The 13,420-nt window shown below is 59.2% G+C and overlaps 1 pseudogene; it reads right to left on the bottom strand.

Moving 5' to 3' along the window:
- Positions 1 to 4,318: 4,318 nt before the first annotated feature.
- On the bottom strand, positions 4,319 to 8,486 carry LOC131816453 (aryl-hydrocarbon-interacting protein-like 1; annotated as a pseudogene).
- Positions 8,487 to 13,420: the final 4,934 nt, after the last annotated feature.

Raw genomic sequence — 13,420 nt, 5'->3', positions numbered from 1 at the left:
CCAGAAGGTGCCTCACAAAGGGACAGCCCTGGGGCCGGAGTGGAGTTCAGAGAGTCAGCTCTGCTTCCCACCCCAGCTCTGCGGGGACCTGGCCGGGCAGCCGTGGGTAGGTCACTTAAACTGTCCCACGTTCAAGTTCTGTAAACACTGTATGGAGGCAGGAGTACGGAGAGGGTGAGAAACCCACTCAGCAGGACATTGGGAAGACTGAACTGGCCAGGTGAGCACATCAGCTGGGGTTTGGCCAGGATCCCAAAGCTCCATCAGTGTGGGGAGCTTGAGGAAGGTTCTACGAGGGGACCTGACCGAGCTGCAGGCAGGACACAGGGAATCCATGGGAAACAGACCCAGACTGCAGCAGCCAGGTCCTGGCACAGCCCCAAAACGCAGGGGGAGGGTGGGCGGGAGCGGGAGGGGCACGGTTACCAGATCCCGGAAGGACAGTGTGGTCAGGCAGGAACAGGAAGTAGAGGTTGGAGGGTGTGGTGGGAGGGACACAAAGACGCCGGCCTGCATCCTGTGCCAGAGCCAGGCCACATATGAGTTCCCAGAGGGAGTAGCCCTGCCCTCAGGACAGGACCCCAGGCCCCAGCAGCACCAGGACGATCTAAAGGGGTGACGGTACCCTTGTCCTGGCTTACCCACAAACCCAGCTGGGCAACCCATCCCAGAGGCAGTTCCCTGGCTGAGAGAAGGACCCAGGGACCCCGGCATCGCCGGCCGGCCATCATTCCTGGCATGCTCTGGTCGATGAGTACTGGGCAGTGTCAGATGTAGACATCCTCAGGCCTAGCCCACAGAAAGTGACTTCTCCAGGCCAACTCAGCAGAAACACAGGGCCAGCATTAGCCAATACAGCAAATGAGCAAATTAGGAAAAGCTGCACCTTCCCCAAGACACTTCCTGACATCTGCTGGGAATTTGCAGTAATGACATGTACCTAAGATGACCAGGAGGTAAACAGGGAGACCCCCCTGGACTGTGCAGTGCACAACACACACAACTGTAGCAGCCCAGCGGCCTTGCACAGGGCCCCATCACAACCAAAATGGTGGTGAGGATAAGTGGCATCTTTTGGTCTGTTGTCTGTCTCCCTGAGCCCCACCCTGGCCCCATCCACGCCTGCTGGCAAAGGTCACCAGGAGTGCACCTTTGCTTGAACCCACAGGCTTATGCACTAACTAAAGAGCACAGAGGGGAATCCACTGTTGGAGCACGTACACATGAAGCCCCAGAAGGAGTCTAATTTGTAGTGTGTGGGGCAGGCCTAGGGTGGGAGGCAACTACCCACATGCTGGCCAAGTCAGGATCACCCCAGAGACCATGTCAGAAACAAAATGCAAAGCATATCATTTAGGGAAAAACGGTAGTGTTTCGACATATTGGGTCAACATTAACATCACCTATTTCTTCTTTACCTTTTTAGCGTGGCCGCCAGGAAACTCGAAATCATCGCCGCTGCTTGAATTTGAAGCCACCTGGACCACGCTGCCCTCCCCTTCCTGCCTGGGCGTCTGCGGGACTCAGTGCCTGGGCTGTGGGCTCCATGTCGCTCTGCACCAGGTGGTGGGGCCTGCAGTCACCTGCTCCCCCCTCCCCCGCTCTTTCCTGAGGGAGGGTCTTTTTGGGCTATGAGGTCACCTCGCTGGGAGGGGACACTGTGTCCTCTTAAACATGCTCTTTCTGTTCTCCCTCTCATCTTCCTCCCCTCCCTCCTCCTGCCTCCTCCCCCTTGTCTACCCTCATCAGACTCTTCTTCCGGCCCACCTGCTCTCCTGATTCCAGGCCACCAGGGAGAATGTGGCAGGAGTACTCCCCAGCCGTGCGAGCCGCTGCAGGGACCCCAGCCTCGGACACCTGACCCCTGTCCCCAGCGTCTCTCCCCCAGCCCCTCCACTGTGCTGGAGCGCAGGGCCTTCCTTTCCTCCCTCCTGAGGCTCCCTGGTCAGTGTGGACAAGTGTCCTCAGCCCTGGTTCTGTCCGTGACTACCGCGGTGACCTCGGCTATGCCCGTCCTCATCTGTAAGCCTCAGTTTCCCCATCCACAAAGCGAGAGGTTGGGTTGACCATTTCTGAGGGCCCTTGCATGTGTGAGAACGGAGATGTTTCCCATGGACAAATGCTCTGGTTCAGCCAGTGTTCCTGCCCCCGTCTGCAGTGGGTATTGTCCTGGTGGCTGACACCGACCCATATGGGTAGAATGGGCTACCTGCCCGAGACCGCGCAGTCTGAGCGGCCGCCAGCCTTGAGACTGCTGGGGAGAGACAGATGCCCAGTATGTCTTCCAATGCTGTCTGTGTTGGTAGCGGGAGGCAAGGCAGGAGTCTTTGTTCATTAGATTCTCGCGCTGATGAGGACCTGAAGTCAGGAGCTCTGCACACGCACGTCAGGAAGACGAGGCTCGGCCCGACCTTCCATGGAGCCCGCAGTGGGCAGGGTCAGGGAAGGGGACCCCCCAGACCGTGTGGGCAAAGTGCTCATGACGCCCCCCACACATGGGCCATGCGGTACAGGTGAGATTGAAGATAGTCTTTCCCCAAAGATGCCCGTGGCCTAATCCCCAAAGCCTGTGAATAGGTGACATGCTGTGGCAGAGAGACCTGCCATGTGACCCAGCTAAGTGCGCTGAGTGGGGGCACCATGCCAATGGTTTGGGTGAGCTGGCACAATAGAAGGGTGCTGGCAAGAGGGAGGCCAGAGGGTGCAGGCAGGCCAGGGGACCCAATGGACCCCTGGGGGGGGGCGCTCAGAGGCAGGAGGGCATTGGTCTCCAGAAGCTGCAGGAGGTGGGGAAACAGGTGTAGAAGCCAGAGGGCCCCAGGGGAGGGCAGCCACACTAGCCAGATGGGGTGTGAGATGGTTCCTGGAAAGGGTCCGGTCGTCCACCCCTTGGCCTTGTGTCTACTATAAAATCAAAAAGGGCAGGTGCACAGGCTGGGAACCAGCAGGGCTGGTGGAGACCGGGCCTAGAAAGATGCACGTGGAAATGTGACTAATCTTAATACAGTGGATGGTGTGGCTGCAGGGACCCCTGTGGACTCTGTGACAAGGGGAGGGGTCTCCAGCTGCCCGGGGCCATCCCCACCTGGAGCACTAATGCCACACAGCCCTCCATGTCCTGGCCCTGCCCCTCTTCTCTCTTAGACTTGCAAAGGTCCTGGGTGGGGAGACACCCACAGCAGACCAGGCAGGATCATGGGACACATTCAAGCATCAGTCCTGCTGGGGGGGACCACATTTGGGGGCAGGTCCTCACGGACCTTAGGAGAGAGAAAGGGAAGTCGCACACAGGACGGAAAGGACCGTGGGGGCCAGGAGTCCTTGGGCCGGAGCTTCCGGTCCTCAGACAGGCTCTGCCTCTGACTCTGAACCACTGGGGCCCCTGCCTCTGACCCCCACTGGGACCCCTGCCTGTCCAGCCTTCCGGGGCCATTGGGAGGAAGGCGACTGTCCTACTCTGGCTTCCCCAGCTCACAGCGTCCCCTTGCTCTGACCTCCTCACCCCAGGCCATGCTGGCCACCCTCCCCCCTGCCAGGGAGCCCTTATCCACAAGCAGAACCCACCAAACATCAACCCTCTTTCCTCTGTGGGCAGGGGTGGGGGACCGACACCTCAAACCTCCTGGTGACACAAAAGAGGGGAAGGAGAGAAATCATCACACTTTTCACGGCCACTCCTGCCACCAGGAACAGCCTCATTCTGTTGGCCCTGGGCCCATGGATTGGGGACCACAGAGAAAGAACCACGATCATAGTGCCATGCAGGGCCTGTGGGGAAACTTACCTACACTCTTTGTTTTTGTTTTTTTCATTTTAGTCAGGACTTGGGCAAAGCACAAAAAACGTAATTTTGGCTACAGACAGAAGCGGGATGGGGTGGGGGAGTAAAGTTCCTGCCCAGAAGGGTGTGGCGTGGACCCGAGAGAGCATTCTAGCGGAAGTGTGCGGAAGTGTGCACAGCTACAGAAGTACCCAGGAGAGGCAGGGAAGGCAGGGGAGGCCAGGAGAAGCAGGGAAGAGGGGAGGAAGGGGAAGCCAGGGGCAACCAGGAGAAGAGGAGGAAGCCAGTGAGGCAGGGGAGGCAGGGGAGGCCTGGGAAACCGAGGAGGCAGGGGAGGCATGGGAGGCCAGGAGAAGCAGGGGATGCCAGGAGATGCAGGGGAGGCCAAGGGAGGCCAGAAGAAGCCAGGGGAGGCAGTGGAGGCAGGGAGAGGCAGGGGAGGCAAGGAGAGCAGGGGAGGCCAGGGAGGCAGGGGAGGCAGGGGAGCCAGGGAGGCAGGGGAGGCCAGGGGAGGCCAGGGGAGGCCCACTCCTCGCCCTAGCCCAGCATGTTCCGGCAGCAGAGCTGCTCTTCCTCCGCTTCTCCAGGTGGTTTTCCAAAAGCCTCAGCTCCCTACGCACCACCTTCCCCATGGACAACTCCAGCACCAGCTCCAGCACTTTCTGAAGGTCCGCCCTGGCCTCCGTCTCATTCCACACCTCCACGTGAGCCCGGGCCTGCACGTAGTAGGCCTTCACGATCCCTGAAGGGAGGATGACACTGCACCTGCTGAGCCCCTTCCTGGTGCTGCCTCATAGCTGACAAACTCTTAACCTTGACCGTGATCCTTAACCTCTCTGTGCCCTGTGGGCCGCCTCCTTGGTTGTACACGTGGGTGACAGCGGCAATAGCAGGACCTTCTCCCCTCCCTTGCAGGTACTCCGCCAGGCCCCAGAGCTAACTCCAAACCCATAATCTCCTACTCAGTCCGGTGGGGTCCCCGCATGGTGGAGGCTCCAGGCCCCATCCCTGCCCCCGCCCCCACGGGTTACTGAGGTCACTGAAGGAGGTAAGGAGCACAGGGAACCCAGCCCCCAGCACATAGCAGGAGATCAATGTCGAAGCCCACCCGCAGTCACTCCACCCTGCATGCCTGTTCCTCCACACCTTGCTCACAAACACCTGCTCCCACCAGCGGCACCAGCTGCCAGGGCACCGGTGTGCAGGCCTGCTGCCTGGGAGTCCCAGAGGCTGTGGTGAGTACAAAGGCCTCCCTCAGAGGCCCTGCCCCGCCCCCTGACCTGCCAGCCCCCCCACCCCGATCGTGCCGGCCCACCCCACCTGGCGCCCAGCCTCACCTGGGCGCAGCCGCAGGCTGTGGCTCTTGTGCTCCAGCACCTGGTAGTACTCCTCTTTCTTGAGCAGACACTGGCAGGTGTCTAGTTGAGAATCAGGGTATTGATCATCTTCTCCAGCTCAGCCACTGCACTTCCCAGGGCTTCTCCTGCGCAGGGGAGCACGCCGGTCAGCTGTGAGCTAGGCCGCCTGCCCCCCACCCTTGGTGCCATCCCCCCGCCCCGGCCACATGGGCAGCCCCCCACCTTGGTCTGCAGGTTCCTCAGGCAGACGATGGCTTCCTGGTACTTGCTGGAGGCTTCGTCGTAGCAGTCCAGCTTGAAGAGCCGGTTCCCTTCTCCAAAGAGGAAGGGCACCGCCTGCATCTTCTCCTGGTTGTTCAGGCTCCACATCTCCCGCTGGTACTCGCTCTGGGCCTTCACCTGGCCTGACAGTGGCAGGCGGGTCAGGCAGGGACCGGAGGACCTGCGCCCCCGCAGCTGGGGACCCGCCTCCTCTGCCTTCTCCACAAGCATGCTTGCTGGTCACATCCATATACATAGGGGATGGAAGCCACGGGTTGTGCCCGCCCTAAATCAGCACCTTTATGCAAGTTAGGGACAGAGAGCCCTTTGTCAACACTGGACTTCCAATATTCAGAAGGCGGTCTCCATACTCACTTGGCTAGAACAAGACACGTTATTGCCACCTGCTGGGAAATTGTCGTCATACAAGTTCAGATCTATGAAGTCTAAAAAGAACACCTTAGAGGTGTCCTGCTAGGACAGCTGTGCAGTGCACAAACCGCACAACTGTCCTAGCATGCCCACAAAGGCCCTATTGTTGGCATAATTCCCTTATTAGTTCACCCATGTAGCCCTTGGGCTGAACCTCATCTTTGGCCATAACCTGAGTTCCAACCCAGGCCAGACCCTCTCCCACCACCCCATAAACACGGCAGTGGTTTAGGAGCCTGCTCATGCTCTAGAGAGAAGGCAGTGATCCCAGGATCAGCGAGGTGGGGCTCCCCCATCGGATGCTCCCTGAGGCTGGGACAGCCCTCTGTCCCTGCTGTCCCCAGGGCACACCTGCAGCAGCTCTATCATGAAAATCAGACGCCGTGGTTCCTTCTGTAGCTCGTCCAGGTCCTCGTAGCCCAGTGTGTGGTAGGCAAACATTTTGGCCAGCCCACAAGTGTGTACGTGCCACTCCGTGGGGTCCTTGCCCTCCGCCACCTGCTGCAGGCTCCAGGACAGGATGGAGTAGACCCCTTGTGTGCTGGGGGGAAAGATGGTGAATGGCGTCTGGCCTGTGTGCTTGGAGCACCCGCTCTGAGTCCTGCTACAGCCTCACCAACCTGGGGCTGTTGCTGCTGTTTGCCCTCAACAGGCCCCCAGGAAGGACTGTGGTGCACTGTGTTCCAGGCCAAGTGCTCTCCCAGCTCCTTCCATCAGCTCCTTCCATCCTTAAAATGCCCCAGCGAGAGAGGCCCTTATCCCCACTCCACAGTTGGGAAACTGGAGCCCAGAGGCATGAAGTTAGTTGCATAAGGTCACCCAGCTAGGAAACAACACAGGCTGGGTTCGTGCCCCACTCCAGGGGGCACGCTCTCACCTTTCCTGGCCCTTGTGCTTGGCCCCGACCCATTTCTCTCCTGAGGACACCTGAGCCCATGGGTTGGTGACCTGCGGGGAGGCAAGTGTGGGGAGTAGGAAAAGGCACGGGGTCGAGGGGCCAGAGGGTGTGCCTGACATCCCCAGGGGGCTGCTGATTAGCAGGGAGCCTGGGCACCTGTCTGAGCTCTGGCCCCTCAGCCACACCTGTGGTCAGGGAGCTGACATGAGCTAGAGGAGGTGTGGGTGTAGGCCCCGCTCATCCCAGCCTCTCCCTGCACTGGGCATGGAGCTCGCCAGCCTCAAAGAGGAGGAGGGCTGAGAAAACCAGCCCCTTGGGCCTCAGCTGCCCCACCTGTGAACTGTCCCTGAGAGCCCCCCTCTGCTGGGACAGTCCAGAAACAGCCCATCTCCAGCACCCTCATGGCAGCTCCAGGAACAGGGAGGGGCCAAAATAGATCAGCCTGTCCTCCAAGGTGTCTGCCTTCAGCTCAGGTCATGATCCCAGGGTCCTGGGATCAAGCCCCATGTCAGGCTCCCTGCTCAGCAGGGAGTCTGCTTCTTCCTCTCCCACTGCTGTTCCTCCTGCCTGTACTCTCTCACTGTGTCTCTCTCAAACGAATAAATAAAAAAATCTTAAAAAAAAAAAAAAGTGAGTCTTGCCATTTCTATCTGGGCCACAGAACAAGGAGGCGATCCCAGGAGGGTCACAGATTTGAGAGTAGTTTTACATGGCTCACGGGCATGGGCAGAAGGGCAGGAAAGTGACTAGTGACCAAAAGTCCCCAGGACCCAGTAATCATGTGTGGGGCACGGTCCTGGTGCCACACCCCACCCTGCCAACCACAACACCCACAGTCACTCTGGGAGCTTGTGGTCTGGGGTAGCTCTCCTCCATATGCTCAGAGGCAGAGGAAGGGATGCAGGGTTTCGTTTTCACCTCACTTTGCCCTGCAGAGCCGGCAGGGGGGCTGATGGAGACTTGGACCTCGTGGGCAGATATGGGCTACTCACAATGGTGTCCCACCAGAACTCAGTCACTTCGCCAACCCGCATGGACGTCAGCAGCACTTCCCAGACCTCCAGCTTGAACATTTTCCCAATGGTGATGTGCATGGGGTGGCTCACAAGCTTGCTGTTGTCGATCACCGTCCACTCCTCTTCGCATTTCGTGGTGCGGAAGTGAAAGATCACCTGGTCAGGAGGAGGGGTACCCTGGTCTCAGACAAAACTCCCACCATCGTTGGTGGGGCTATCTTCCGGGCTCAGCTCACCACACCCTATCCAGATGCCGGGACCCCAGAGCGATCCCCATGCTGCCTGCCCTCACCCCTGCCCCAAGGACCCCAAGCCACTGGCTGTCCCGCCTGGCAGCTGTGCAGGACCTCAGAGCCTGGCTTACAGAAGACCTAGATCTGAGGCCACAGACCCTGCCACTCTGTTTTGCAGGGAAGCTCACCAGACATTTGTGGACAAAACCGTGAACCCTGAGGGCTCCACTCTACATTGGGGCATCACAAAACTCCCAAAGCCCTTCCCCCAGCCCATGTCCGGTGAGTGGGCACCGTTTCCAAGCTTCCCAGGTGCTCGAGGGTTGATAATTCTGGGAACGTCCCTCCTGGCCCTGTTCTGGCAAAGCCGAAAGACACACAGCAGGAATGCAGCAGACCAGGTCCACTCACCCAGGACCCCATGATGAAGTTTGGGAGCTCCCCGGTCCCTCCATGTAGGATGGTTTTCTTGATCCCTTCCATGTTCAGGAGCAGAGCGGCCTCCATGGCTCCCGGGCTGAGGCTGAGTAATCTCCTGGGAGGAAGACACCCAGACCTGGGCATTGACCCTGCCCCCAGGGCAGGTGTGAGCCAGGAGAAAGCCGGGCGGTGCCTCCTCCCTACTCTTCAGGTGGAGGTGAGGCTTCCACAGTCCAGCCACCGAGGGTTTTCTCCCATCCCAAGAAGAAAGAAAGCAGCCGGAGGGTTCTCAGAGAAGATGGGGAGGGGGTTCTCAGACAAGATGGGGAGCCTGAAGCCCCCTCCACATCCTGGTGTCCATGCCAAGGTCCTGTGGTCTCTACAGTCCCTGCCTTCCCTCTTTCCTGTTTCCTCCTCCTCTACCCTCAAACATTGCACAGGAGAGAATGTGATGCAGGAGGGGGAGAGCAGGTTTCTGGCCTGGGGGATTCTAAAACCAGGTGAGAGAAGGGACAAGTTTGGGGAAAGTTAAGGGTGTCCTCCAGTCCCGCTCCAGCCCCCACTCCAGGTTCTGACTGTGGGGAGCAGGATTCTCTCTCCCGGGGTGGAGGGTCTCATCCCTACCCCTGTGCTTGGAGACCCCTGCAGAGCTCAGTTCCTGCACCTGGGATTCCCATTCAGGACTCAAAGTGACAGGTGACCTGAAGGTGTGGTATTTGACGCCACCTTGTGGCCAATGGGAGCTCTCTGTGACCCTAGCGGGAAGGGACACTAGATTACCAGGAGCCACATAGAGCCCCTGATCACACTTATCATTTCCTGACCTGTGGCCTTGGGTGTCTGCCACCCTCCTTAACTCCACCTTCCCCGCCAAAATGGAGAGATCCACCTCTTCAGCCGTCCCCCCCAAATCTCCCACAAAGAGCCACTGACATAGATGCCAAGCCTGAGCCCCTAAGCCCAGACCAGGGCAGCCGGATCAGGCCCCTAGGCCCCTCCTGGGGTGCTCAGACCCCTAGGGCTCCAATCCAGCTCTCTCTGGGAGCAGGGATCCTGGGGTCCTTCTCTGTCCCACCCTTCTCTGACCACACAGCAACACAGACGAGTCCGAACACAGAGAAAGCAAGACGGATGCTTAGAGGGAAATAAAGCAATTACCATGGATGTTGGGGGAAGGAGAGAGGGAGGCAGGACCCAAGGGTGGGGCGCTGCTTCTGGGGTCCCAGCAGTGCTGGCTTCTTCCCCACAATGGCTGCATGGCTGTCGGCTTTGTCTGTGCTCGTTGTGCTGGACTTCCCTGCCGGTGACGGCTGGCTTCTCGCTGTAATCCACAGTGAAGAGAAAGCTGATTGATTGCTGGGCTCTGGAGGGCAGAGAGGCAGGGAGTTGGGGAGGGGCGGTGCTGGAGTAGAAGGCATAGATCTGGGCCCTCCTTGCGGAGGAGCAGGAGTGGGGTTTGGAGGTGTTTGCTGAAGTTGAGGCCAGAAGAAGGAGGTGCTCAGGCCACAGCTTTCCGACGGGCCCCCAGCCGTGGTTAGCCCCTAACCTCCTAATGGACTTCCGGAAAAGGCAACTCTAATAACCCCACCCCTCTTAAAACTCCTCAAAGGCTCTCTGCTCCCCTCAGGATACACCCCAGGCTCCTGCCGCCTCCCCCGCCCCCCGCACCAGTGGAGCCAGCCTTGCCCCAGGCCACCTGTCCCCAGGGTGGTGGGCCTTCAGTCCACCAGCTGCCTTCCTTGGTCCTAGAAGTGGGCTTGCCCAGTCGCCTACACCGGCCTTGGCAGGCCCCAGTTGAGGAAAGCCTCACCACCCCCCTCCACCCTGCATCTTGTCCCCTAGCTCCTCTGCTAAATTGCCACATGCTGGGAGAGTCTACCCTGCCCCTGCTCACGTGGGGTTCCTCACATCCCTTTGCTCCCTTCCTCACCCTGAGGACGCCTCCCTTGCAGCATCTGGCCCAGCGTAGGTCTGCTTCTTCCAGCACTGGCCATTCCAGGAGGTCATGGGAACTAGCAGGAAATTCTGCTGTTGGTCAGGGATCCCCCCAGGACATGGCAGAGCTGGGACCCCTCCTCTTCTGTCCTCCTTGGCAACAGATGCATGGGTGGGGTTGGACCCCAGAAAGCCTCTGCCTGGGAATGGCTTTTCCCCCATCCCTACCACTGCTCCACTGGGAGCCTGCCCCCCCAATCATACCCCCCTTTCCTCTCAGGCCTGGCCAGCTCTGCTCCCTGCAAGGGGAGTCTCTCATTCAGAAGAAGACATTTCCTTCTCCTCCTCCTCATTGTCATGGACACTGCTGTCCTTTCCCCTGGGCTGGCAGGGATAGGGACGTTCTGAGGGAGGGGATGCAAAGCCCCACGTGGGCAGGGAGGCCCAATTAAACATCCCTCCATTCACTTCTGACCCTGAGGAAGTCCTGTGATCAAAGATTAGGCATTTGGGGTGCAAAGCCAGACACCCAAGATTTTGGTTCCTGCTGACACTGCGCTCCCATGTTGGGCCAGACACTTCAGCCTTGGTAATCTGTGCTGTCATCCAAAATTCGAGTAAAAATAGCTCCTCCTTGGGCAGCAGGGCAGGAAGCGCACTTGGCCCACGGTTCTGCTTACTGCTGGACCAGCTCAGGCTGTCCTCTGATGGCCAGACACAGTAGGGAGCAGCCAGGCCAAGCTGAGACTGTTCCCCATTCACTGAGTCCCTCCCACACCCAGCTTAGTTTTCTGGAGAATAAGGGCGCTGGCTTTCCCCCTCCTGTGTCCTTGGGGAAAGGCGGGAATCGAATCCCCTAAGTGCCCAACAGGCCTGTCCCCAACAGGCCACAGCTCAGTCTCCACGTGGGGAAGGCAGGGACAGGAAGAGCCTTGGTCAGACAATGAAACAGCAAAGCAGAGCATCCCAGACCACCGCTCAGAGTCCCATCTCATTTCCAGAAACTTCTGTCTCACTTACACATCTGTGAGCTGGGTGTCCGACAGTGGGCGCTAACTCCTCGGTGGAAGGAGCCCCCCACTCCATGCTCAAATACATTCTCTGCTCCCTTAGCTCATTCTCGAGGCCCCAGCCTCCAGACGTGGGGGTCTTCACTGTCATTTTCTTTGATTAGTGGCTCTTCGGTTCATGGACGCCCTGTCTCTCCCCACACGCTAGCCCTGAGGAGCGGGTGCAGGGACCCTGGTCCCCTAAGGGCCATTGGGGCCCACCGAACCTCGCCGGGCCTCAGTTTCCTCATTTACTCCTAGGCTGCCCTGAGGGTCCAGCGAGGTCGTCACAGAAGGGCTCGATGGGCACACCAGCACCGGCAAGCAGCTGCCCCCATCCCTCCATCCCTCCGCTGTGGGGAGGGAGGTTCCTGAGCCCGAAGTCTGGGTCACCCAGCTCTGTCGCTGTCCAGGGCAGAGTTACGTGGAAGGGCTGGGGAGTGGACAGAGCCAGCCAGAGAGGGGGCGCGCTGCACCGCCCGGAACAGAGCTTTGGGGTAGGGGGCGGTGAGGCTTGCAGCGAGGAAGCCTGGAGGAGGGGCGCGGCCTGGCCCTGGAGTCACGGGAAAGAGGGAGGGGCTTTCCAAAGGGCGAGTTTTAGAGCTTGTGTCCATGCTGGGGTGGAGGGAGGCCTCGCACGGAGTTGGCTGCACTGGAGGAGGGCCAGGGTACCCTGCTTTGGCCCCTCCTCCAGGATCTTCCAGGTCCAGAGTGCGGGGGCACGTTTGGGGAACACAGGGCAAGCGCTGGAGACGGACACACCCATGCGGGAACAGCAGCCGCCAGCGCTCGGGGCAGACACTCCTGCGCGGCCTCTGGACCTCGGAGACAAAGGGGCGGGCCCCGCTGCGCCCCCATCAGCGGAAACTGGGCGACCCCGGCTGCGCCCATTCCCGCGGGAACCCGGCAGTCAGCCAATCGGAGGGCAGCAGCCCCGCGCGAGCGCGGGGGCCAATCGGATCCCGGGCGCGGCCGCCCTGCGGGGACGCAGCCAGTCAGCGGCGAGGACTGGCCTGGGCCGGGCCCGCGCGGAGATTCAAACCCGCGGGGCGGGCGCTGAGCGGCCGGCGAGGCGGGCGATGGGCGTGGGGAGCTGTTGTGGGAGTGTGGCGGGGGGGACCCAGAAGGGGCGGGGGAATCCGGGCAGGAAGAGCGCGCAGGCGGGGCCGTCCGGCGCTGCAAGACGCAGACCGGAGAGTTAGCGGGGGAGGGTGCTGCGGGGCTGGAGCGCCTGGGCTCCCGCGAGTTCGCCAAAGGGCGTCAGACGCGGCCCCGGCCCAGGGAGGTCGGCGAGCGCTGGTCCTGCCTCTGCCTCCCTCCCCGCTTACTGCAGAGAGCCTGAAGGAGCCTGGATGGAAGACGGTTGCTGTGAACACTGGCAGGCAGGGACCACAGGATGGGCGGAGCGGCCTGTCCATCCTCCGCCCTCCTCTCTGCCTCTGACTTCTCTTTCAGGACGCAGCCTCGTTCCCCCACCCACAGCTGCCTTGTGTCCCTGGGGCCCGGGGAGGGTAAGGGGGATGCCTTGCTGACCAGATACAAAATCATGGAAATAGGATAAATGCCAAATCATGGAAATAGATAGGATAAATGCCAATAACTACATCAAGGCATATCATATTCAAACTACAGAAAATCAAAGATATAGAAAAAATTCAGAACCCCCCCCCCCGGGGAGGGGATCTTAATCTATGGAGGGACGAAGATAAGAATTACATCCAATTTCTCAGAAAACCATGCAAACAAAAAAGTGGAGTGAAATATTTAAAGAGTTGAGGGGGGGAGAAACTCAATCTATCATTTTGTACCCTACAAAATTACCTTTTAGAAAGTGAAGAAATACTTTCTCAAACAAAAATTACAGAAATTCGTTGCCAGCAGACCTGCCTTGAAAGAAATATTAAATGTATTTCTAAATTAAATATTTCTAAAATAAATACCTTAGAGAACTTGGTATTTCCCCCAAACAAGCTTAAAGCAATGCCGAAAGAACAACTTACACACAAATGTATAAGTTTTATTCATAATTACCAGAAT

The sequence above is a fragment of the Mustela lutreola genome, chromosome 15 (genome assembly GCF_030435805.1).
Source record: "Mustela lutreola isolate mMusLut2 chromosome 15, mMusLut2.pri, whole genome shotgun sequence".
In the NCBI taxonomy this organism is placed as follows: domain Eukaryota; kingdom Metazoa; phylum Chordata; class Mammalia; order Carnivora; family Mustelidae; genus Mustela; species Mustela lutreola.
The sequence above is the reverse complement of the archived record's forward strand: the minus strand, read 5'-3'. Positions and strand labels throughout refer to the sequence as shown.